The 22,605-nt window shown below is 39.8% G+C and overlaps 1 long non-coding RNA gene, 1 other non-coding gene and 1 pseudogene across 3 annotated transcripts; 2 read left to right on the plus strand and 1 right to left on the minus strand.

Annotated features, from left to right (window-relative positions):
• The first annotated feature begins 66 nt into the window (after positions 1 to 66).
• On the plus strand, positions 67 to 11,354 carry LOC139438657 (uncharacterized). Of its 2 annotated transcripts, XR_011648342.1 has the most exons (4): positions 67 to 519; positions 5,893 to 6,002; positions 7,959 to 8,348; positions 8,768 to 11,354. It is a non-coding gene; the product is annotated as an uncharacterized lncRNA (long non-coding RNA). The 2 variants fall into 2 exon arrangements; XR_011648340.1 differs by lacking the exon at positions 5,893 to 6,002 and having other exon boundaries at positions 81 to 519.
• A 1,507-nt stretch (positions 11,355 to 12,861) lies between these two features.
• On the plus strand, positions 12,862 to 14,477 carry LOC101447296 (RING finger protein 145 pseudogene; annotated as a pseudogene).
• A 5,403-nt stretch (positions 14,478 to 19,880) lies between these two features.
• LOC111761431 (small nucleolar RNA SNORD35) lies at positions 19,881 to 19,966 on the minus strand. The gene has a single exon (XR_002794806.1). It is a non-coding gene; the product is annotated as a small nucleolar RNA SNORD35 (small nucleolar RNA).
• Positions 19,967 to 22,605: the final 2,639 nt, after the last annotated feature.

Here is a 22,605-nt window from a genome sequence, read left to right on the forward strand (position 1 = left end):
TTCCCCCGGCCACCCGGGCGATTGGTCTGTCAACTCTGGGCGGGGGGCGGGGGGGAGGGCGCGGAGGACGGCCAAACGGCAGGCTGCGCCCCGCCCCTTCTTAAAGGGGAAGCACTGTCAAGCCCGCCACTCGGCTCCACGTCTGAATGGGACCTGAGGGGCCAAGTGGCTGACTTCTCCCTTCCGTCCTTGCCACAGGAAGGGGAGAACTTGGTCCAGCTCATTCGACCCGGCGCTACCGACTTGCTTCCCATCTGGTGGTTGTCGCGCCGTCCCTCCGGAGACTTGAAAGGAGCAGCGGGCGGTCGCTTCTCGATACCACCCGGAGTGAGGCGGGCGGGAACTACGCGGCCCAGCGTGCAGCGCGCGGCTCCCGGCATGCGTGGCGGCTGGGCTCTCGCGCCGCGGCCGGAGCGCGGGCGCCTTGCGAGGGGCCGCTGCCTCAGCGCTCGGTCGGCGTTCGCCACCTCCTCCCGCCGCGGCCCTCGGGCTCACCGAGCAAACCGGGCTAATCGGGAGGTAGGCGGTGCCCCCTCGACCCCCTGCGACTTGTGTCCGCGCGATTTTTGAATCTCACTCCCGGCCTCAGGCGTGCTTCCGCCGTTCCTAGACGCGGCGGGTCTGCCGGAGCCCGGGTGCTTTGCGGGAGTCGTCCCTCCCGCTCTCCGGGAACCCGCTGTTGAGGGATGCAGCATCGCGTCTGTCCCGGAAACGTGTTTGTTCCACAGGCAACCTTAAAGAAAAAAAAAACAAAACAATTTTCGGTTCAGAACGTTTAAGCATTAAACGTCGGCGTGGGCAAACTGGCGGAGTGAAGGGCACGCCACCACCTTGCCGTCCCTTTTTACCCACTTTCCCCAAGGACTGACAAACACTGGGGAGGGAGGAACGGAGATGGGGATAAAAACCTTAATCAGGAATCATGTTCACAGCCTTAGCTGTGAAGTCGACTCCAACGGTTTAATTTCTATACACTGTATGTTTCCATGAACTGCCAAGCAGAGGAGCTCATTTTAGTTAAAAATGTACTCTCGGCGCATATAACGTATTTTTGAAAGAAATGGGTGTAAATAGATCGAATACACGGGAATTTTAATGGAATGCCCATGTAAACAAACCCTATTGTGAGTGTGCCTTTGAGAAAATGTGAGTGGGTGGTAAGTTTGGATTTTCTTATGTTCAGTTTGTTTGCAGCTGGTAGTACACCTGTATTATGAGCTAGAGTACTTTTGAAACAGCTGTTAATACTAAGTAACCAGATCCTAAAATGCCGCGAAATCTAGAGGAAACTTTAAATTTCAAATAAAAATAAAGCACGCCAGGGAATTCGAGGTCTTGGGACCAACGAAAATATTGCAGAGGCCTCGGAAATTGTTTGTTACTATCATGTGACACTTTGAGGTTTCAGCCACTTGCAGAGTAACCGTTCACTCACGCAATACAGTGTATTGTGTTTCTGGAGTCAGTCTTGAGATTTTATTGTTGTCATCTTTAAATCTTTCCAGCCAGCTGTTGACAAAAACCAGTTGTTGGTAAAAATTTAATTTTGTTGGTTTTTACCTATTTTTGTTTCCTCACAGATTTGCATCACACTAGGATTTCCTGAAGGACCCCAAATAGTGCATGATGCTTTGTTGTTTTTTAAATTAGAGGGCTACCTATGGATTTTATTCAGTCTGACAAGTGATCTGCCGGCAGATATGGCAAGTGGTTAAGAAACGAGAAATGAGAATAGGCAATGATGCTGAATACCTAGAGCAAAATGAGAGAAAAGGTTGAGCATGGGCTAGGAGTCCCTTTATAGAACCTTTCAAAATTCACCTTTCAAAAGTCTTTTCTACAGGCTGATAGGAAGCTCAAATAATTGTTTTTCAGCTTGTATTGGTCTAAACGTAATGCACACTCTAATACGGTAGTATAAATGTACGTAAATTATTTCAGATGTGTGCGCTTCTTGCTGTATTAATTTATAAAGGTTAAACAGAGGCTTATTCCTGCTGTACTTATGAAAACAGCCTGTGTGGGGAGAATACTTACACAGGGAGAAAAAGAAAAAAATCACCGTACTCCTGAAACCCAACTCTTGACCTTGGTTACTTATTAATGGCCCTTTTCTCTCAGTCACTTAACTGGAAATTTGGGGTCTCTTCTGATGGGTTTCCTTATTCTTTGTTAAATGCAAAATTAAAAAGTCCCAATTCTCTAAACAGAAGTAATTGGTGATGCTTACTTCCATGACTAAAGCAAAGAGGCACCTTATTTGCTCTTCATTGCACTTTCCACCATAAAGCAACTCTTAAAAAGATAAGTAATGATGTTTCCAAATTACTAGACAGACCTGTATGGGATTACTTCTCAGTCAGTCTTTAATTAGCTTTTGGCCTCTAAGACTCTAACCTTTTAAGAGGTTATCCCTGGTAGGAAATGTTTTTGCCTCCAGCACTATATCTGTAGCCCTTATACTATGAGAGGCCAGAGCAACAACTTCAAACTCTGATCAAAAACAAATTAGCAGGTAACTCTGAAAGATTCCCAAAATATTTACTGTGATATCTCCTAAGAAAATTCAGCTTCTGCTTGAGTCAGGCCAATTAAATTTTAAAACCTTTTCTTTTCTCTCCTTTTAGTTATTTTATAGCTTATCACTATGGAAAATTTCAAACATACACAAAAGTAGAGATAATAGTACAGTAAATCCTGATATACCACATACCCAGCTTGAACAGTGATCAACATAGGGCCTGTATTTGTAAATACTTTAAATATGAACAGTTAGAGATAAATTTTTTAAACATATCACAATACTATTATCCCAAGTTAAAAAAAAAGTCTTAGTATCATTTAATATTCAGACAGTTCACATTTGGTTTGTTCAAAGGGATCCAAATAATTTACACACATTGCATTTGGTCAATGAGATTTTTTTGAAACCAGCTAGAGGCAGTTAATTCCCTATGTGATTCAGGGAAGCAGAAAGCAGTGCTTTTCTAAGGAAGATGTTTGGATGATTGAAAAGCACCTTTGTAAGGGAATTCAAGAAAATTAATCACTTTAAAGGAAATCCTCATATTAAAAGGTCATCAACTGATGGCCTAATGTAGAAATATAATTGTGCCTAATGCAAATAAATCCTTAAAAGTCTAGGAATTTATATTAATTTAGAGTATAATTTGCCCTAAAAGGTCCAGTGAAGCACTTTAAATTATTCTGGGAAAAAACCCAAAACTTTAAATCAAGTCATCAGTGTAACAGACAACTGAAAAAAAACACAACCCACCTAATTAATGCTCTTCATTTCCACTGAGCTGTTTTAAAGCATGAATTGCTTTGTTACATAAATACTAGACACTAATTGTAGAAAAAGTGGAAAATAGAGATAAAATGAAAAAATATTAAAATCTGTACAAATTGGAGAAATTCTTCTCATAGATGTAAATCTGTTTTAAACTAATCAATTGTATTGATACATCATAATAAAGCATAAATCTATCCAGAGTGTAATGGTATCTGATGTAATCACATAGTTGTACATTCATCACTTCAATCATTATTAAAGCATTTTCATTACTCCAATAATAATAAACAAAAAACAAACTAACAATAACTTATCACCTCTCAATCTATTACTTCCCCTGTCTGTACATAGCTGTTATTCTGTTTCTCTTTCTCTAGTTTATTTGTATTTATATTTTGTAAAAACAGCCATATATGCAATGTCACTCATAGGTATTTCACATGAGGTTATAGTCCCATGTTAACATATTTTAGCTTTCCTTCTAGTAATGTACATGCCCTTAGACTTTTGCTTTCAATCACTGTCATACCCATATAATAGCTGTTACAAACACTATGATATGCTTTCACCATTTCTATTCATTTCCAAAGATTTACGAAGAACCTTTTTACCAATTTTGCACAGATTAATCCTCAGCTTTCCATCCTCTACCCTCATTCTATTTTCTGGTGACATGTTAATCTATTTTAGCAATTATTTTGCTTTAAGAAAGCGCTTAAGACCAAAGGACAGAGAAACGGACTTAGCCCAGTGGTTAAGGCATCTGCCTACCACATGGGAGTTCCGCAATTCAAACCCCAGGCCTCCTTGACCCGTGTGGAGCTGGCCCATGCATAGTGCTGATGTGCGCAAGGAGTGCCGTGCCACGCAGGGGTGTCACCGTATAAGGGAGCCCCACGCGCAAGGGGTGCACCCCTTATGGAGAGTCGCCCAGTGTGAAAAAAGTGCAGCCTGCCGAAGAATGGCGCTGCATGCAGGAGAGCTGACAAAGCAAGATGACGCAACAGAAAGAAACAAAGATTCCCGTGCTGCTGATAAGGATAGAAGCGGTCACAGAAGAACACACGGCGAATGGACACAGAGAGCAGACAACTGGGGGAGGGGGAAGGGGAGAGAAATAAATAAAATAATAAATCTTTTTTTAAAAAAAGATCAAAGGACAAGTTTAGAAAATACCAGATTCTCTAAGTATTAGAAATCTGAGCAATGTCAGTCTCTACTTGTAGTTAAAGTGGCAGCGAACCCAGATTTAAAATTGATGTATACAATCAATTCTATTACTTTGGGTTATAGAATGACTACTAGCAGCAAAAGATAATACTAAAACATTTTAACGACGGGACTGTGAATGACTGGGACTGTAGTCAGGAAGAAATTTTGAATAATATATCTCCATAACCATGAAGAAGAACAAACACATATTATCCACTTTGGTTATCCCAGAGAGAAAAATAACACATACGGTATACTTTGCATATTGCTGATCAAAAAGGCATTCAGTTTTCTCTAGACCGTTACTATAGTTACATGAGCCTTTTATAACATCAAGAGGGGAAACTAGATCACAGTATTGAAGGAGTTTGAATTATGCAATTATGTTTCCTAAAAATGGGAAAGGGTTTAAAATTAAGGGAGGAGAAATTTCTACTATATATTCAAAATTGAAATTCTGGTCTAATTTTGCAGGTGAAACTTAAAAGTGTGTCCAAAATTAAATAGCTGATACAGTAGATATAAATTGTTCAACCTATACAAATCATGTAATAGATCCAAAAGTATGATAGAGATACCAATCTATCCTGTCCTTGTAGATATCCCTTTATCTTAGTGGGTATACTAGTCAGCCAAAGAGGTGCTGATGCAAATACCAGAAATTGGTAGGCTTTTATAAAGAGTATTTATTTGGGATAGGAGCTTACAGATACCAGGCCATAAAGCATAAGTTACTTCCCTCACCAGAGTTTATTTTCACGTGTTGGAGCAAGATGGTTGGCAACATCTGCCAGGGTTCAGGCTTCCTGGGTTGTTCTCTTCCAGGGTCTTGCTTCTCTATGGGTTCAAGATTCCTTTCTTCCCAGGGCTTGCTTCTTCCTGGGCTCAGGGTTCCTCTCTTCCTGGGGCTGGCTTCTCTTTCCTCTGTCAGCTTACTTCCCAGGACTCCAGCTTAAGGCCTCAGCATCAAATTCCAACATCAAAAACCCTCAACTCTGTCCTTTGCCATGCCCTAATAACGTGGCCCAATCAAAGCCCTAATCATAACTTAATCATGTCTAGGTATAGACCAGATTACAAATATAATCCAATATCTATTTTTGGAATTCATAACCATATCAAACTGGTACAGTGAGCTGTCTTACCTTGTAAACTGAAGTTTCAAACTGTTAGCCTTAATGGAAGATTTGATACAAAGGCTTGAATCCTTGTCATATGCTACTGTTAATTTGTTGTACAGCTATTTTCCTATTAATTTCACCAAATGGAAATAGTGTGGAAGAAATCTTTGGAAACTGTAGTAATATAGACTTCATGCTTTCTTTAAACTGTATGTTGTTTGTTTGTTTTTTACTAAGTACCTCACTAAAGATGTTTTTATCCAGGAACCACACCTGTTGGTATCAGAATCCTCCCTGCACAGTGCTCAATAAATAGGAGTTAGATGAAGGAAAAGAAAAGGAAAAAAATGCGTCTAAAGGCTGCACGATTTCAGGTGGTGGTTTTTATTTCCTGGTCACTATAGATTGAGAGACTTTATAGCTGAAAGTGATCTCAGATCATTGATTTTCCCAAAGGAAAATAGAGAAGACAGCAGGTTTTACCATGACCATCAGGCATATAAGGATGGGGAAGAGGCTGTTACAGATAACTTCTAGACTAACTTATTTTACAGGCGATAAGAGGAATTAAGTAATTTTCCCAAGGTCACATAGCAATTTGTGATATACCTAAAAATTTAAGAGTAAAACTAAGTAGTATTTCATCTTATTTCCTGGTTGATAATGATTACTGAAGAAGAGAAAAATTCCCATAGAAAAAAAATTAAGAACTTATTATGAAATAACTTTTTCTGTGAAGTCTTGTAGTGTATTTTTAAAAATCACCTCTAATCATAAAATTAGAAGTGCTAGAAATCATGTATCTACAGACTATTATTTTCAAGCACAAATTGCTTATATCTTAGCTCTAGCTGAGAGAAGCATGATCTTTAAAAAATAATAATAACTGGGAGCGGATATAGCTCCAGTGGTTGAGCACCTGTTTCCCATGTAAAAGTCTCAGGTTTGATCCCAGGAACCTCCTAAAAACAAACACACGAAAAAACCAACTCTCACTGGGGAGTAGATGTAGCTCAGTGATTGAGCACCTGCTTCCCATTGACAGTGGTTGAGCACCTGCTTCCCTGTACAAGGTCCTGGGTTCAATCTCCAGTACCTACAAAAACAAAAACTAATGCTATTAGCTGGGTGCTTTTTTGCTAAATCTTCTTTTCTTTTAAATGACTGATTATTTAATGAAGCTTTATTGGAGCTTTTGTGACATTAATTGTTCTTGGCATGGTTAATTTAAGCAGGCATGTTAATTTAAGCAGGCATATTGATTTATCTTAAAAATTTTTATCTTAAAATTCCTTATCTAATTTATTTCCATAAGTTGAGGTTCAGCACTGTAACTATTATACATGGGAACCTATATATCTTGCTTTATACAATATTTGCATTTATGAAAACTTGTGTTTAAATCTTATTTTGCTGCATCATATAAATTAAATATGTGAACTCTATAAGAGGACACGAGTTTTGAAAATTAAAATATTCTTTTTATACAAATAATTTGTCTTATTTTCTTTTTCTAGAGTACCCTCAATTGTTTTGTTTTACTTGATAAAACATAGGTAGTGTTCTTTATCATCTAACTGCAGTCTAGGTATAATTTTGTGATGGTTAATTTTATGTGTCAGTTTGGCTAGGTTATGGTGTTCAGTTGTTTAGTCAATCAAGCATGGCCTGATTAATACTTCAAGGTATTTTGTAGATAGACTTAAAATTTCAGTCTGTTGATTGTATCTCTGGCTAATTACATCTACAATCAATAAATGAGATTGCCTTTAGCAATGAGAGGAGTCTACCATCCAATCATCTTAAGATCTTAAAATGAGAACTGAAGATTTTCAGGAGTCAAAGAAAAGAATTTCTATCTTTGCTTCAGCTAGCCTGCTTTTCCTGGGAAGTTCAATGTCATCTCCATCACAGTTTCCAACTTATGACCTGCCTTAAGGAATTTGGCCTTGCTAATCCGCAGAGTTGTGTGAGCCAATTCCTATAATAAATCCATTATTATTTTCAAATATATATCTTTTGGTTCTATTTCTCTGGATGACCCTGACTAATACATTCTATGTAGCCTTTTTCTCATCCAGTTTATATAGCCCTCAATATGTTGTCAAAACCTTTCTTAAGTTTTGCGGATCTTAGTTGAGTTCTTTAGCTTCAGGTGAATAAATTTTTAAATCATTTTTATGAATCAGATGTTTTAAAGGTCATATGTAGATGTTATTTATTAATGCCATCTATAACTTCTGCTTATGATCTCAAAAAAGACCTGTGAAATATGACTACACAGATATTCTTCCTGTAATTTCTTATCGAGCTTGTACTGTTTTCTATAGGGATGAAATTTAGCAGAAGTATCTAAAGAAGAACAATCGGAACATAGCAGTTGAGAAAGGAAAAAGACTGAGAGAAGAGTCCAGATGTCATAAAGCAACTGAAAAATGAGGCACCGGGGAAGTGGATGTGACTCAAGTGATAAGGCCTCCACCTACCTTATGGGAGGACCCAGGTTCTATACCTGAAAAAGAGGAGGTGAAAAAGAGGAAGAGAAAGTGTGCCTGCACGACAAACCAGTACCCACATGGTGAGCCAAGTGTCCATGCAGTGAGCCAGTGCCCACGCAAGTGAGTCATGCAGCAAGACGATGACACAACAAAAGAGAGCTGAAGGGGAGAGTCAAGGTGAAGCACAGCAGAGACCAGGAACTGGAGTGGTGCAATTGACAGGTAACCTCTCTCCACATCAGATGTCCCCAGGATCGAATCCTGGTGAATCCTAAAGGAGAAAGATAAGAAGAGAAGACAAAAAGAGAAATAGATACAGAAGATCACACAGTGAATGGATACAGACAGCAAAAACAGCAGGGAGGAGGAGGGCAGGGGGAGAAAGAGGGGGAGAGGAGGGGAGCGGAAAAGTGAGACACAGGAAGCAGCTTTTATTTTTTGCTATTTCCATTGAAATTGAAGAAATAGATGGAAAATTAATTTTCAATTTGAGAGATTAATTTATTTCCCAATAAAATAGAAATTAGTATATAACACAAAGGAAAACAATAGAAAATGGTGACCTGAGTTATTACAATATCTCATTATATCAGATCTTATTCAGAAAATTATTCTTCAGTGTGCGATGTGTTGCTTTCTAGGACAGAATGAGAGTGACAACTCTGCTGCAATGAATAATGGCCTGGGAGAAGAAGGAAGGAAACACAAAAAAGGAGCAGTTAACAGGGAAATGAGGTCATATGGAAAGAAGGAAATGGATTCAGCAAAATTTTAGGAGCCAATATCATCTGGGTTTGTGTATTTAGGGGATGAAGAAGAGATGTCATCTAGGTTTTTGACCTGGACTACAGGTACATCATGGCAAGACTGTGTGAAATACAGAATCCAGGAGGGAAAACAGGTTTGTGGGCAAAAGATAAAATTTAAATCATACAAGGATAATAAATGCTGTAGTTTTTACATCTTTGGGCTCTGTCCATTTTAGCCCTTCTCTTCTGAACAGCATAAAGTACTGCTTTCATGTATAGGTAGCCTATTTGTAAAGAATAGCTAGATATAGAAATTATGTGTTGGGAAGAGTGGAGAGACTAGAGGAAATATCAGAACTTAATTAGCATTGTATTATTCCTGTTAGTAAGCCAGGAATTAGTAATCAGTGACAGCAAGGATATACAGACCATGTGAGGAAAGAGTTAATTAACACAGCATGTCAGTTTGCTTAGTACTTGCATGTCCCTAAGAGAACTTTGATTGACCCATGGCTAGCTCCTAGGAATAGGGCCTTTGTAGTGTTTTTGTTTGTTTGTTTGTTTGTTTTTTAAGATTTTTATTTATTTATTTCTCTCCCCTTCTGCCCCTCGCCCCCCCGCAGTTGTCTGTTCTCTCTGTCCATTCACTGTGTGTTCTTCTGTGTCCACTTCTATTCTTGTCAGCGGCTCTGGGAATCTGTGTCTCTTTTTGTTGTGTCATCTTGCTGTGTCAGCCCTCCGTGTGTGCAGTGCCACTCCTGAACAGGCTGCACTTTTTTTGCATGGGGTGGCTCTTCTTACAGGGCGCACTCCTTGCGCGTGGGGCTCCCCTACGCGGGGGACACCCCTACGTGGCACGGCACTCCTTGCACACATCAGCACTGTGTGTGAGCCAGCTCCACATGGGTCAAGGAGGCCCTGGGTTTGAACCCTGGACCTCCCATGTGGTAGGCAGACGCTCTATCAGTTGAACCAAATCCTCTTCCTGTAGTGTTCTTTGTATTAGTGATGATGACTTTGTTATATACACACCTAGAACAATGAACCATGCCACTCTGGCTTGGCAGGTTGCTCTGCACAATCAAGGTGGATGTGGACCTGGTTTCATTGTTGGAACCCTGATTTTTGCCATGACTGGATGCATAACAGTAAATGCCTATGTGAGCAGTCCCCCATGAAAGCCATAGACCTGAGATTCAAATGGATTTCCATGGGCAGAGATACTTCACATGTACCTGTATGTTGCTGCTAGAGAGAGAGAGCACGCCTGTGTGATTTCAGATAAAAGACATCAGAAACCTGTTCTGGGGAAGCAGATGTGGCTCGGGCAGTTGGGCACCTGCCTACCACATGGAAGGTCCCGGGTTTGGTTCCTGGTGCCTCCTAAAAAGAAGCAAGCATACAATGAACAGACACAGAGAGCAGACAGTGGGCACAGAACAACAAAGTTGGGGGCAAGGTGCGGAATAAATAAAATCTTTTTAAAAAGAAGCCTGTTCTGGACTTCATTGGACTCCTCCAGTACCTGTCTTTTTACTGCTGGTTTTGCTCTGTAACCTTTGCCCTAATATTAATACATTTTAGCTATGAGTATTGTGAGTCCTGGCAAATCTCCAAGGAAAAAAACATTTTTTTCCTGAGTTTCATCTGGTATATTCTAAATCCAATTCAAGTTGGACTATATCATTGTATGGAATCAAAATGTCACTAAATTGGGTAGGAGGCCATGGATACTGACATGAGTTGTGAGGTTACCACCCAGGTAGGGCCACTGGAGCTGCTACAGCCACCACCTCCCAAGATGCGGCAGTCATCACCTGGCACAAGAGCCATGCTGTCAGCCTCACAGCCTCCAAGGAGCACGGGAGAGTGGGTAGAGAGCCAAGAGCCCTAGGAGCTCGCCCACTGCCACAGGAATGGAGACTACCCCAAAATCTGCTTAAAGGAAAAAAAATGGCTGCAAAGGGCACCAGCCATCCTTAACTAGATGTCCTTAGTTCATATGGGATGTCAGCTTTTTTTCCCCAACAGATTCAAAGCACTAGCCTCAGTAACAGCCCTCTTTTCCAATATATGTATTTGGTCTTAATATGTTTTATATAGGTTATATAAGTGCTGTGCTATGAACCTTGCCTCAGCAGCATCTGTTTCAGCTTTATTTATATTTTTTGAGGTCTCTACTATATGCTGGACATGAGTTCTCCAGGAACTATGTTAAGAGTGAACTGGAGCGCATCTATGAAGGACCAATGTATTTAGAACTTCTCTCCATGAATCAGTGCACCACAGCCTTAACAGGTCTGTTAATGGTGTGCACTCCTGTGTCATAAAACAACATTTGACTTTTTCTCAGCTCACGTACTTTCTCTGCCAGCAAGATTCTGCCTATTTCTTTGGAGACTATTGTTATCAATAAATTTGCTGTGAGTTTTACTGTATAATAATAATAAATCAGCCAAAGGGGTGCTGATGCAAAGTATCAGAAATCTGTTGTCTTTTATAGAGGGTATTTATTTGGGGTAAAAAGCTTAGCTACAAGGACCTAAAGAGTCCAACTCAAGGTTGGTTTCTCATCAAAGTCTGTTGCCATGTGTTGAAACAAGATGGTGAGCAGTCTCTGCCTGGTCTCTTGGGCCTTAGCTGCTTAAGTGCTCTGTTCTCTTCAGCTGCAAACTATCAGGCGACTGACCCATCTCTCCATGGGGCCTTAGCTGTTTGAGCTTTCTCTTTTCTGTCACATGGCAGGAGTGAAATGACCAAGTTCTCCCTTCTTCTGTGTCTTCTTGAATGAGTGTCTGTTTGTATAGCCCACCAAGGGGACAGGGAGGCAACCCTGAGTTACACCCTACTTACATGGTGGAATCAAAGCCCTAATCTTAACATAATCTAATCAAAGACATCTGAGCTGAATCTAATACAATCAAAGGGGATCACACCCAGAGGAACAGACCAGTTTACAAACAATCTCTTTGGAATTTATCATCTCAAACTGCCACACTGCACTACAAGTTCTCTATTTTCTTGGATCTAGTTTCTTAGTACCTTATAATTTTGCTAAGTCCACATATTGATAATTGGTTCAGGTAGTGGAAGTATATGGCCTTTTAGCCTTAAGAATGTCCTGGGAATCAGCTGGTAGATAGTCCCAGTTCTTTTCATGATTTTCTGACATGTCTTATTTGTTCTTTAGATTTACTCCTATTCAGTACTAGAGATCAGCCTGCATCATGTGAGAGGCTTCTTTTCCATTGTCTGACGGGTATGTTGCTGCACTCTGTATTCCCTTTTGGATTTGATCTTCATGGTTTCTTTTGTTGCCTTGAGTGTTCTGACACTGCAAGTTTTACTTGCAGAGTTAGTGAGCTTCCACGTGCCATGAATCAAGGCATGACAGAGGGAGAGACACTGTTGTGACAGTTTGGGATTATTTATGAATTCCAGAAAGAGAGATTGTTTGTAAACTGGTCTGTTCCTCTAGGCATGATACCCTTTTATTGTATTAGATTCAGCTGGGATGTCTTTGATTAAATTATGTTAAGCTTAGGTCTTTGATTTGACCATGTCAGTAGAGTGTAACTCAGTTTGAGTCCCCGCCCCTTTAGTGGGCTATATAAATGGACACTCAATCAAGGAGACACACAGAAGTAGATACACAGGAGAAGAACACAGAGGAAGAGAGACAGCTCCATAAACACAGAGAGGCCCCAGGAAGAGAGAGAAGCCATTCACCTGATAGACTGCAACTAAAGAGACCTAAGCAGCTAAATAGGCCCAGAAAGACACAAGTCCTCCAGCCTACAGCTGAGATCCGAAGAAGGTGAGTCCACGGAGCCTTACAAGGAAAGAGGAAAGCTGAAGCCTCACAGATGTTGCCCTCCCTCTTGCTTCAACACGTGACAACAGACTTTGGTAAGGAACTAACCTTGAGTTGGACTCTGTAGGGCCTTGTAACTGTAAGCTTTTACCCCAAATAAATACCCTTTATAAAAGCCAACAGATTTCTGGTACCTTGCAGCAGCACCCCTTTGGCTAAAACAACTTTAATCCTGGTAGTGCAGACTGGTCTGACAGAACTATAGGTTATTTACCAGACATTCCTGCTCATTATTTTCACTGTGGTAATGTCTGTCCTACATCCACAGGTCCTACTGTTTTGGCTCTGGGAACATCTAGAGATAAGATTTTATGAAAAAACCTCCATGCTGTGAGCCTTTGTTTATATTTACTGGTATCCCTTGCTTATATGGCTTATATGATTTGCCAATTTTTCCACTTGGATTTTTGGTTTCTTATTATCTCCAGCAGCATCTTTACCTCTCCCCACATTCTAGAAACACTTTTTATTTATGTCTTATTTATGGTTGGGAAAGTCAGGAAAGAGCTAGTGGAAAAAATGGATGTCTGCTGTGTGGATGGCACTTAACCACTGGCTGCAGTTTCTTGTGTCCTTCTGTGTGGTGGCCTATAGAGTCTTGAGGACCAATTTGGAGAATGGATAGCGATGAGCTTAATGATCATCTTTATCCATTCCTACTGTGATCTGTGACTTCGGGCCCAGCTGGGGTAGAAGAGTTTTCTTCCCTCAGGGACACTGAATAAGATTAAATCATTACCCGTGGCTATGAAAGAGTAGCTGGAGAAACACAATATTTGTGCCATCTGTTATCAGGACCTGAAATCTTCTGTGAACATACCTCAGTCATTTCTTGCATGCTGGCTGTCTTGAGAAATGACTGTATATTCAAGAGACCTCTGTGCCACTGCCACCTTAAAAACTCCCTCCAGCTTCCAGGATTGGGAACTGAGTCAGGTCCACATCTTAAAATATTGTACTTCAGGAAAGTTCTGAACCCTCAAATCAAAAACATCCTAGAGGGCCAAGGATACGAGAAAGTCCTAGTGATGAAGGAACACATTGCCAGAAGATCAGATGGCAGGAAGGAACTTGTGATACCAAGGAATATCCTTGCAGTACAAGAAATGAAGCATGTCTTGTTGAGTTCAGCGTAGAAGAAAAGAAGCAGGAATAACACTTTCATTTTGTGTTGGAGACTTTAACTCAGGACAAATTCATGCTCAGATTTGAGGAATGCATGAGATGATTAGGCATAAACTTTCCAAAGATCTAATCCAGGAAGTACTCTCAATAGAGCCTTCCTACTCTCATCCCCTTGACATTGTGGGAGTAATTTTGAAATATCTGCTAAGCAAAATCTATTTACATATTTGATGCTGATGTTTTGTAGAGGTTTGCCAAGAAAATTCAACCTCAATGTCAGAAACTGCCCTTTTTTGTAAGAGATAAATAAAATCAGATTTGAGTGTTTGAATGGCACTAAGAAAAGGAGGATAAAGAGTATAAGAACAGCATGGGAAGAAGCAGAATGAAATAGCATTTCACTTTCTATGGGACAGAATCATTCTTGTTACGAAATGTGAGCAGTTACCAGCCCTTTTTTCCGTCCCCTTTCTCACAGTTAATTGGAACTCATTCAGAGAAAGATATAAAAGTCTTGATTGTATTCAAAGATTGAAGCAGGCTCATACTTTAAGGGAAGAGAGGGGAGGGTGAGTACTTAGGCCTTGTGGTACACTCAAGTAATTTCAGACTCTTGAACTTTATGATGGCATCTTCAATATGTTGATGTATGTAAGACTTTAGTTAATATAGACACTGCTGGTGTGTGAAGTAAACTAAAATTCTAATCAACACTTTGGAATCCATTATAGTGTAAGAGACCAAAGTGGGAAGAGCTTTAGGTGTATTTTTTAATCCTTACTGTGTAATGTTATTTCTTGCAACTGAATCAAAACTTAAATTATGGCAATATTTACAGTTTGGGAATGAGTATATAATTGTATGATCACACTCTTTGCAGTTCCACTTTTAAAGCTGTTAATAGGCTTTGCACCTTTTTCTTTGATAAGGATGTGTCATACTTAAATTTTAACATTCATCGTGGCTACAGGTAGAACCAAGGAGGGAGGAATGTAATTTTTATGGAATTTTGATATGAAAATAAACTAGCCATTTATTTATATAATAGGGTTGGCTCAAAAAGTATTTTTTCAAACTTGGTATTCCTAATGCAAGACATGACTTATTTTTAGTAGCAATTTTAGGTGTAGACTGACAGACATAGCTGAATGTCTTCATAAATTTAAACTTGAAGATAAAAAACATTTGTACTAAAATGAAATGTGTTATTTTATAAAACTTTTTTGAGCTCTCCAGTTATAAATTTCAGCTGTGCATTGATAGTCTCATGTATTATCATTCCAAATGCTCCATGCCAATTCCTGTTATCTAGAATTCATATCTGGCAGTTTATTCAGTTATTTAGTTAACGCAAACTGCTTGCATCCAAAGATTAAGAATAAACTTGGAAGGTCCTGCTTTTGCTAATGGCCAAATAGCTTCTATCAAATCAACCTTCCCATGAATGACTATACATTCTGAGAAGAATATTTTTAAAACTACTAAAAAGAATTGGAGAGCAAACAAAAGAAGGCAAATTCTGGAGGGAGGTCACCACTTGAAAAAAGGAAATGGCACTTTGTGAGTTTCCTCTTATCTTGGCTTTTAACCTTAGGAAGTCTTAATCAGGACCATGTGGAGTGACAGAAACCTAGGTAGAGGGAAGTGAATGTGGTTCAAGCAGTTGGGTGCCTGCCTACTACATGGGAGGTCTGAGGTTCAGTTCCTGATTCCTCCTAAAGAGATGAGCAAGAAAGCAAGCTGATGTGATGGGCTGGTGCAGCGAGCTGATGCAACAAGATTACGCAATGAAGAGACACAGAGATACAACAAGAAGGAAGCAGAGGTGGCTCAAGTGATTGGGTGCCTCCCTCCCACATGGGAGGTACCAGGTTTGGTTCCTGGTGCCTCCTAAAAATAAGACAAGCAGACACAGAGAACTCACAATGAACAGACACAGAGAGTAGGTAGCAAGGGCAAACAACAAGGCAGTATTGGAGGAGATAAGTAAAATAAATATTGAAAAACTTTCCTAAAAAAAAAAATCTAGGTAGAAACTACCAACTTACTGAATTGAAGAACCAGATGCTGGGGTTTGGGGTAACCACAGCAATGGAAAGTGGAGGAGAAGTTACCAGAACCACAGAGAGGAAGCCATAAAGTCTGTGTGGGACCTGCCCAAATCTCTGGCTAACCTCTAAACTACACATGTGCAGGACAGACTCCAGGCAGTTCTTTTAGTTCCTTTAGATCTAAACTGAGTTGGAGTTTAAGTTCAGCCAGCTAGTTGCCCATTTTAAAAAAAAAGATAACCCTTCAGAGAAACATACAGAATCAATTATCACTAAAGTACATAATTCTTTAAATCAATGATAGAATCTAAAACTACTTGGCATATGGAGAAATAGGAAAATGTGGCTGAAAAGTCAATCAGTAGGGGGAGAGGATGTGGCTTAAGCAGTTGAGTGCCTCCCACGTGGGAGGTCCTGGGTTCAATTCCCAGTGCCTCCTGAAAAGAAACAGCAAGCAACACAAATGATAAAACCAATTCAGGGAAGCTGAAGTGGCTCAGTGGTTGAGTGTCTGCTTCCCACAAACAAGATTCGAGTTCAATCCTTGGCCCCCAGTACCTCAAGAAAAAATGTCAATCAATCGAGACTGGCCTCAAGATAAACCAGATATTGGAATTAGAGAAAGATTTTAAAGCAGCTTAGTCCTGCTCGAGGGCTTAGAGGAAAATTACTTTTAATGACTGAAAAGATAGGAAGTCTCAGAAGTGAATAAGAAACCATAATAAAGAACCAAAATAACTGAAAAGTCCAATAGCTGAAGTAAAATTTCACTGGACAGACTTAAGAGCAGAGTGGAAATAAGAAGAAAGTCTGTGAACTTAAAGGTAGATTAATGGAAAGTATCCAGTTTGAATGTTGGAGAGGAAAAATATTCAAAAGTAAAACATTAATGAATAGAGCCTCAGGGTCCTAAGGGACTTTACCAAAAGATCATATATTATATGATTCCAGAAGACAAAAAAAGAATGGTACAGAAAAAAATATATTTGAAGAAATAATAGCTGAAATTTCCCCAAATTTGTTGAAAAACATAAATTATCAGACTCAAGAAGTTCAGTGAAGCCCAAGCAGGATAAATTAATGAAAATCACATATAGTTGCAACAGGTTAAACTTGAAAACCAAAAGTAAAGAGAAAAAGTCTCTCCTACTTATTAATTTTCTTGCATGCACTTCTTTGGTCTGCCAGCAGATGGCGCTCTTTGACAGCACTTTTTCTGGCCTCTATAGCCTCCTCCCCAAGGCCCTAAAAAGCAACACTACAACCAATTACTGGTCCAGTGCCCAGTTTTGAGCAACCAGCAGGACAATCCTAACAATCCAAGTCAAGCCAAGAATCAAAGCAGTGATAACACAAGCCTCCTGCCACTAAATCTCTACAAAAGATAAAGAAATTGAGCATCTGAGTAAACTACATCCTAATCAGATGCCTAGATATCAGGAAAAGTTACAAGTCATACTAAGAAAATAGAACATATGGCCCAAAAAAAGGAATATATCAAAGCCCCAGAAGACAATGATGAAAGATGTGGTTGATGTGGGAGGAGTGGTGTGAGGGGGGATATGTGGCAACCTCTTATATTTTTTGAATGTAACATTTAAAAAATAAAGAGACTGTGGGGGTTGGGGGGAAGAACTAGTCTCAAAAAAAAAAAAAGAAAGAAAGAAAAAGCTCCAGAAGAGATGCAGAATTTGAGAGAATCAGCAAGATGTGCACACATTTCCAAAATCAAATTAATGAATTGAAAGACAATACAGTCAAAGAGATAAATGACATCCAGGAGACATTGAGTGAGTGCAAAGAAGAATTTGAAATCCTGAACAGAAAAGTAACAGAGCTCATGGGAATGAAAAACACAATAGGTGAGATCAAAAACTGAGAGTGCCTGCAACTGCAAGCAGGAAAATCACATCCATCGGCCATGTGGGACCTAAGCTCCCTCTCAATTTAGAGGTGAAGTGGATATCACCATTCCAGGGTCCACAGGATGGAGGAATAAAATATGGATTAGAGTGGACTTACTGGTATTCCACTATAGAATGATTGTGACTCTAGCAATGGAAGAAATTGTATCACTGATATGGAGACAGTGGCCACAGCAGTTGCTGAGCAGGGAGAGGGAAGAAGAGGTGTGATGTGGGGGCATTTTCTGGACTTGGAGTTGTCATAAGTGATATTGCAGGGTCAGGTCAGATGCTGGACATTATATACCCTGCCATAACCCACTGAATGGACCGAGGGAGAGTGTAAGCTGCAATGTAAACTATAATCCATGCGATGCAGCAGTGCTCCAAAATGTATTCACCAAATGCAATGAATGTGCCACAATGATGAAAGGTTGTTGATATGGGAGGATCGGGTGGGGTGGAGTGTGGGGTTTATGAGAACTTCTTATATTTTTTAATGTAACATTTTTTGTGGTATATGTATCTTTTTAAAAAGTTAACAAATAAGTAGTTCAAATAATAATAAATAAATAAGAGCACACATTTGAGGGAAACAGATGTGGCTCAACCAATTGGGCTCCCGACTACCATATAGGATTTCCAGGGTTCAATGCCCAGGGCCTTCTGGTGAGGGCAAGCTGGCCCACATGATTAACTGGCCGATGCGGAGTGTCGCCCTGCATGGAAATGCTGTGCTGCATAGGAAAACTTCCCCGCACAGGAAAGCCAGCCTACACAGAGAGCTGGCACAGCAAGATGATGCAACAAGAGACAGAGGAGAGAGAATAAAAAAAGCAGGGGAGCTGAGGTGGCACAAGAGAGTAATCACCTCTCTCCCACTCTGGAAGGACCCAGGATTGGTTCCCAGAACCTCCAAATGAGAATACAAGCAGAAACAGAAGAACACACAGTGAATGGACACAGAGAGCAGACAACAGTGGGGATGGGGAGGGGGAGAATGGGGGAGAAATAAAATAAATCTTAAAAAAAAAAATTTGAGCCATACAGCAGCAGACTCAAAATGACAGAAGAAAGAATAAGTGATACTGAAGATGAAACAGCTAAAATTGAAGAGAAAAAAGAATGGAAAAAATTGAGCAGGGTCTCAGAGAGTTGAATGGCAACACAAAAAGCAACAACATATGTGTAATGAGAGTTTCAGAGGGAGAAGAGAAGAGAAAAGGAAATCATAGCTGAAAATGTCCCACCTCTCACAAAAGAACTTACATGTCCAAGAAGAAGCACACCTTACCCCAATCAGAATAATTTCAAATAGACCTACTCCAAGACACATACTACTCAGAATGTCAAATGTCAAAGATAAAGAGAAAATTCTCAGAGCAGCAAGGGAGAAGCAAACTATCACATACAAGGGACGTGGAGTAAGACTTAGCGTAGATTTCTCTTCAGAAACCATGGAGGTGAGAAGACTGTGTGATATAATTAGGATACTGAAAGAGAAAAACTGCTAGCCAAGAATTCTTTATCCAGCAAAATTGTCCTTCAAATATGAAGATGAGTATAAAATATTCACAAACAAACAGAAACTAAGAGACTTTGCAAAAAAGAATACACATTTGCAGGAAATATTAAAGGAAGACTTAGAACCTGAAAGAAAAAGACAGGAGAGACAGATTTGCAGGAAAGTATAGAAGACAGAATAGCAGAAAGGATAACCAAAGAGTAAAAAGACAGGCAAAAATATGACACATGAAAACCAAAGAAAAAAATGGAGGAAGTAAATAGTGCATTTACCGTAGTATCATTGAATATGAATGGATTAAACTCCCAAATCAAAAGATGGAGGCTGACAAAATGGATAAAAAAACATGAGCCATCCATATGCTGCTTACCAGAAACTCACCTTAGACCCAGGGATACAGACTGGCTGAAAGTGAAAAGTTGGAAAAAGATACTTCATGCAAATAATAACCAGAAGACAGCAGGGTTAGCTATACTAATATCAGACAAAACAGACTTTATTTCCCCCACCCCCCCAAGCCCTGCCCTCTCTGGCATCAGCTGACCCATGGCATTATCGGCAGTGCCTGCAGATGCATCCGCAGGCCACTGTGAGAAAAAGCCATCATCTGCCCAAAACAGAATTTAAATGCAAAAAGTTAAGAGATTCAGAAGGCCATTATATATTAATAAAAGGCACAATCCACCAGGAAGATAAAACTGTCATAAATATCTATGCATCTAAGCAGGGTCCCCCAAAATAAATGAGACAAACTCTGGGAAAAATGAAGGGTGAAATAGACATCTCTACAATAATTGTTGGAGACTTCAACACATAACTCACATCATTAGATAGAACAACTAAACAGAAGATCAATAAGGAAACAGAGAACTTGAACAATATAATAAACAAGTTAGACCTAACAGACATATATAGAATACTACATCCAAACTCAGTGGGTTCTACTTTCTTTTCAAGTGCCCGTGGGTCTTTCTCCAGGATAGACTACATGTTAGGACACAATGCAGTACTCAAAAAATATTTAAAAATTGAATTTATACAAAGCACCTTCTAAGGTCATAATGGAATAAAACTGAACATCAATAATAGGAAAAAAGTAAATTCGCAAAGATGTGGAGACTGAAGAACACACTCCTAAATAATCAGTGGGTCAAAGAAGAAATTGCAACTGAAATCAGTAAAAATATATTGAGACAAATGAAAATGAGAACACAGCATATCAAAACCTATGCAATACAGGGAAGTGGATATGGCTCAACTGATAGACCATCCGCCTATCATATAGGAGGTCCAGGGTGTGGTACCCAGGGCCTCCTGGCTGGTGTGGTGAGCTGACCCATGCACAGTGCTGCTCTGTGCAAGGAGTGCCCTGGCATTCAGGGGTGCCCCCACGTAGGAGTGCCCCACACACAAGGAGTGCATCCCTCAAGGAGAGCTTCCCTGCACACCCAGGAATGGTGCTGCACACATGGAGAGCTGACGCAGCAAGATGACGCAACAAAAAGAGACACAGATTCCCAGTGCCACCTGACAAGAATGCAAGTGGACACAGAAGAATGCACAGCAAATGGATACAGAGAGCAGACAATGGGGGGTGGGAATGGGGAGAGAAAAAATAAATCTGTTAAAAAAAAAAAAAAACTTATGAAACACAGCAAAGGCAATCTTGGGAGGGGAATTTATAGCCCTAAATGCCTGTATTAAAAAAGAAGAGCTAAATTCAAAAGATTTAACTGAGCAATTAGAGAAACTAGAAAAAGAACAGCAAATCAATCCCAAAGCAAGCAGAAGGAAAGGAATAATAAAGAGTAGAGAAGAAATAAATGAAATTGAGAACAGAAAAAACAATAGAGGAAATCAACAAAACCAAAAGCTGGTTCTTTGAGAAGATCAATAAAATTGACAACCCCCTAGCTAGACAAAAAGACGATGCAAATAAATACAATCAGAAATGAAAGGGCGGAAGTTATAACTGACCCCACAGAAATAAAAAGAATCATAAGAGGATATTATGAGAAACAGAATGCCTACACACTAGTCAACCTAGATGAAATGGACAAATTCCTAGAAATGCACAACCTACACTTATGCTACAAGAAATACAAGAACTTATCAAAGCAATCACATTTAAGGATATTGAATCCATCATCAAAAATCTCCCATTAAAGTAAAGTCCAGGACCAGATGGCTTCACAGGTGAATTCTACCAAGCATTTCAAAAAGAATTAACTCCCATCTTATTTAAACTCTTCCGAAAAATTGAAGAGAAGGGAAAGTCACCCAACACATTTTATTAAGTCAATATCACCCTAATACCAAAGCCAGATAAAGATACTATAAGAAAAGAAAATTACAGACCAATCTCTCTAATAAACATGGATATGAAAATCCTCAATAAAATACTTGCAAAGTGAATCCACAGCATATCAAATGACTTATACATCATGACCAAGTGGGATTTATTCCTGGTATGCAAGGCTGGTTCAACATAAGAAAATCGATCAACTTAATACACCACATTAACAAATTGAAGGGAAAAAAAACACATTATCATCTCAATCAGTGCAGAAAAGGCATTTGACAAAATTCAGCATCCTTTTTTGATAGGAACACTTCAAAAGATAGTAATAGAAGGGAAATTCTTCAATCTGATAAAGGCATATATGAAAAACTCAATTGGGAAACGTTGAAAGCTTTCCCTCTAAGATCAGGAACAAGACAAAGATGCCCACTGTCGCCATTTTTATTCAGTATTGTACTAGAAGTTCTAGCTACAGCAGTTAGACTAGAAAAAAATTAAAGGCATCTGTAGCAGTTTGGTATGGTTATGAAATCTGTTCTGTACCTGGGTACGATTAAGTTATGATTAGGGCTTTGATTGGGCCATGTCATTAGGGCATAAAAGGCATGGCAAAGGACAGAGTTGGGGCTTTTGATGTTGGAGTTTGATGCTGAAGTCTTAAGCTGTGGCCCCAGGAAGTAATCGCACAGAGGAAAGAGAAGCAAGCCCCAGGAAGAGCCAGGAGAGGAACACAGAGGAACAGAGACAGCTCCTTAGACACGACAGAAACCCCATGGACAGAGACAGAACAATTCACCTGATAGTCTACAGCTGACCTTGTGAAGGAAACAGAAACAATGAGCCCAGAGGAACCCAGGAAACCTGAACCCTCACAGACATCAGCAGCCATCTCCTACCACAAATAAATACCCTTTATAATGGCCAGCAGATTTCTGGTATTTTGCATCAG

Source organism: Dasypus novemcinctus, chromosome 1 (assembly GCF_030445035.2).
Source record: "Dasypus novemcinctus isolate mDasNov1 chromosome 1, mDasNov1.1.hap2, whole genome shotgun sequence".
Lineage (NCBI taxonomy): Eukaryota > Metazoa > Chordata > Mammalia > Cingulata > Dasypodidae > Dasypus > Dasypus novemcinctus.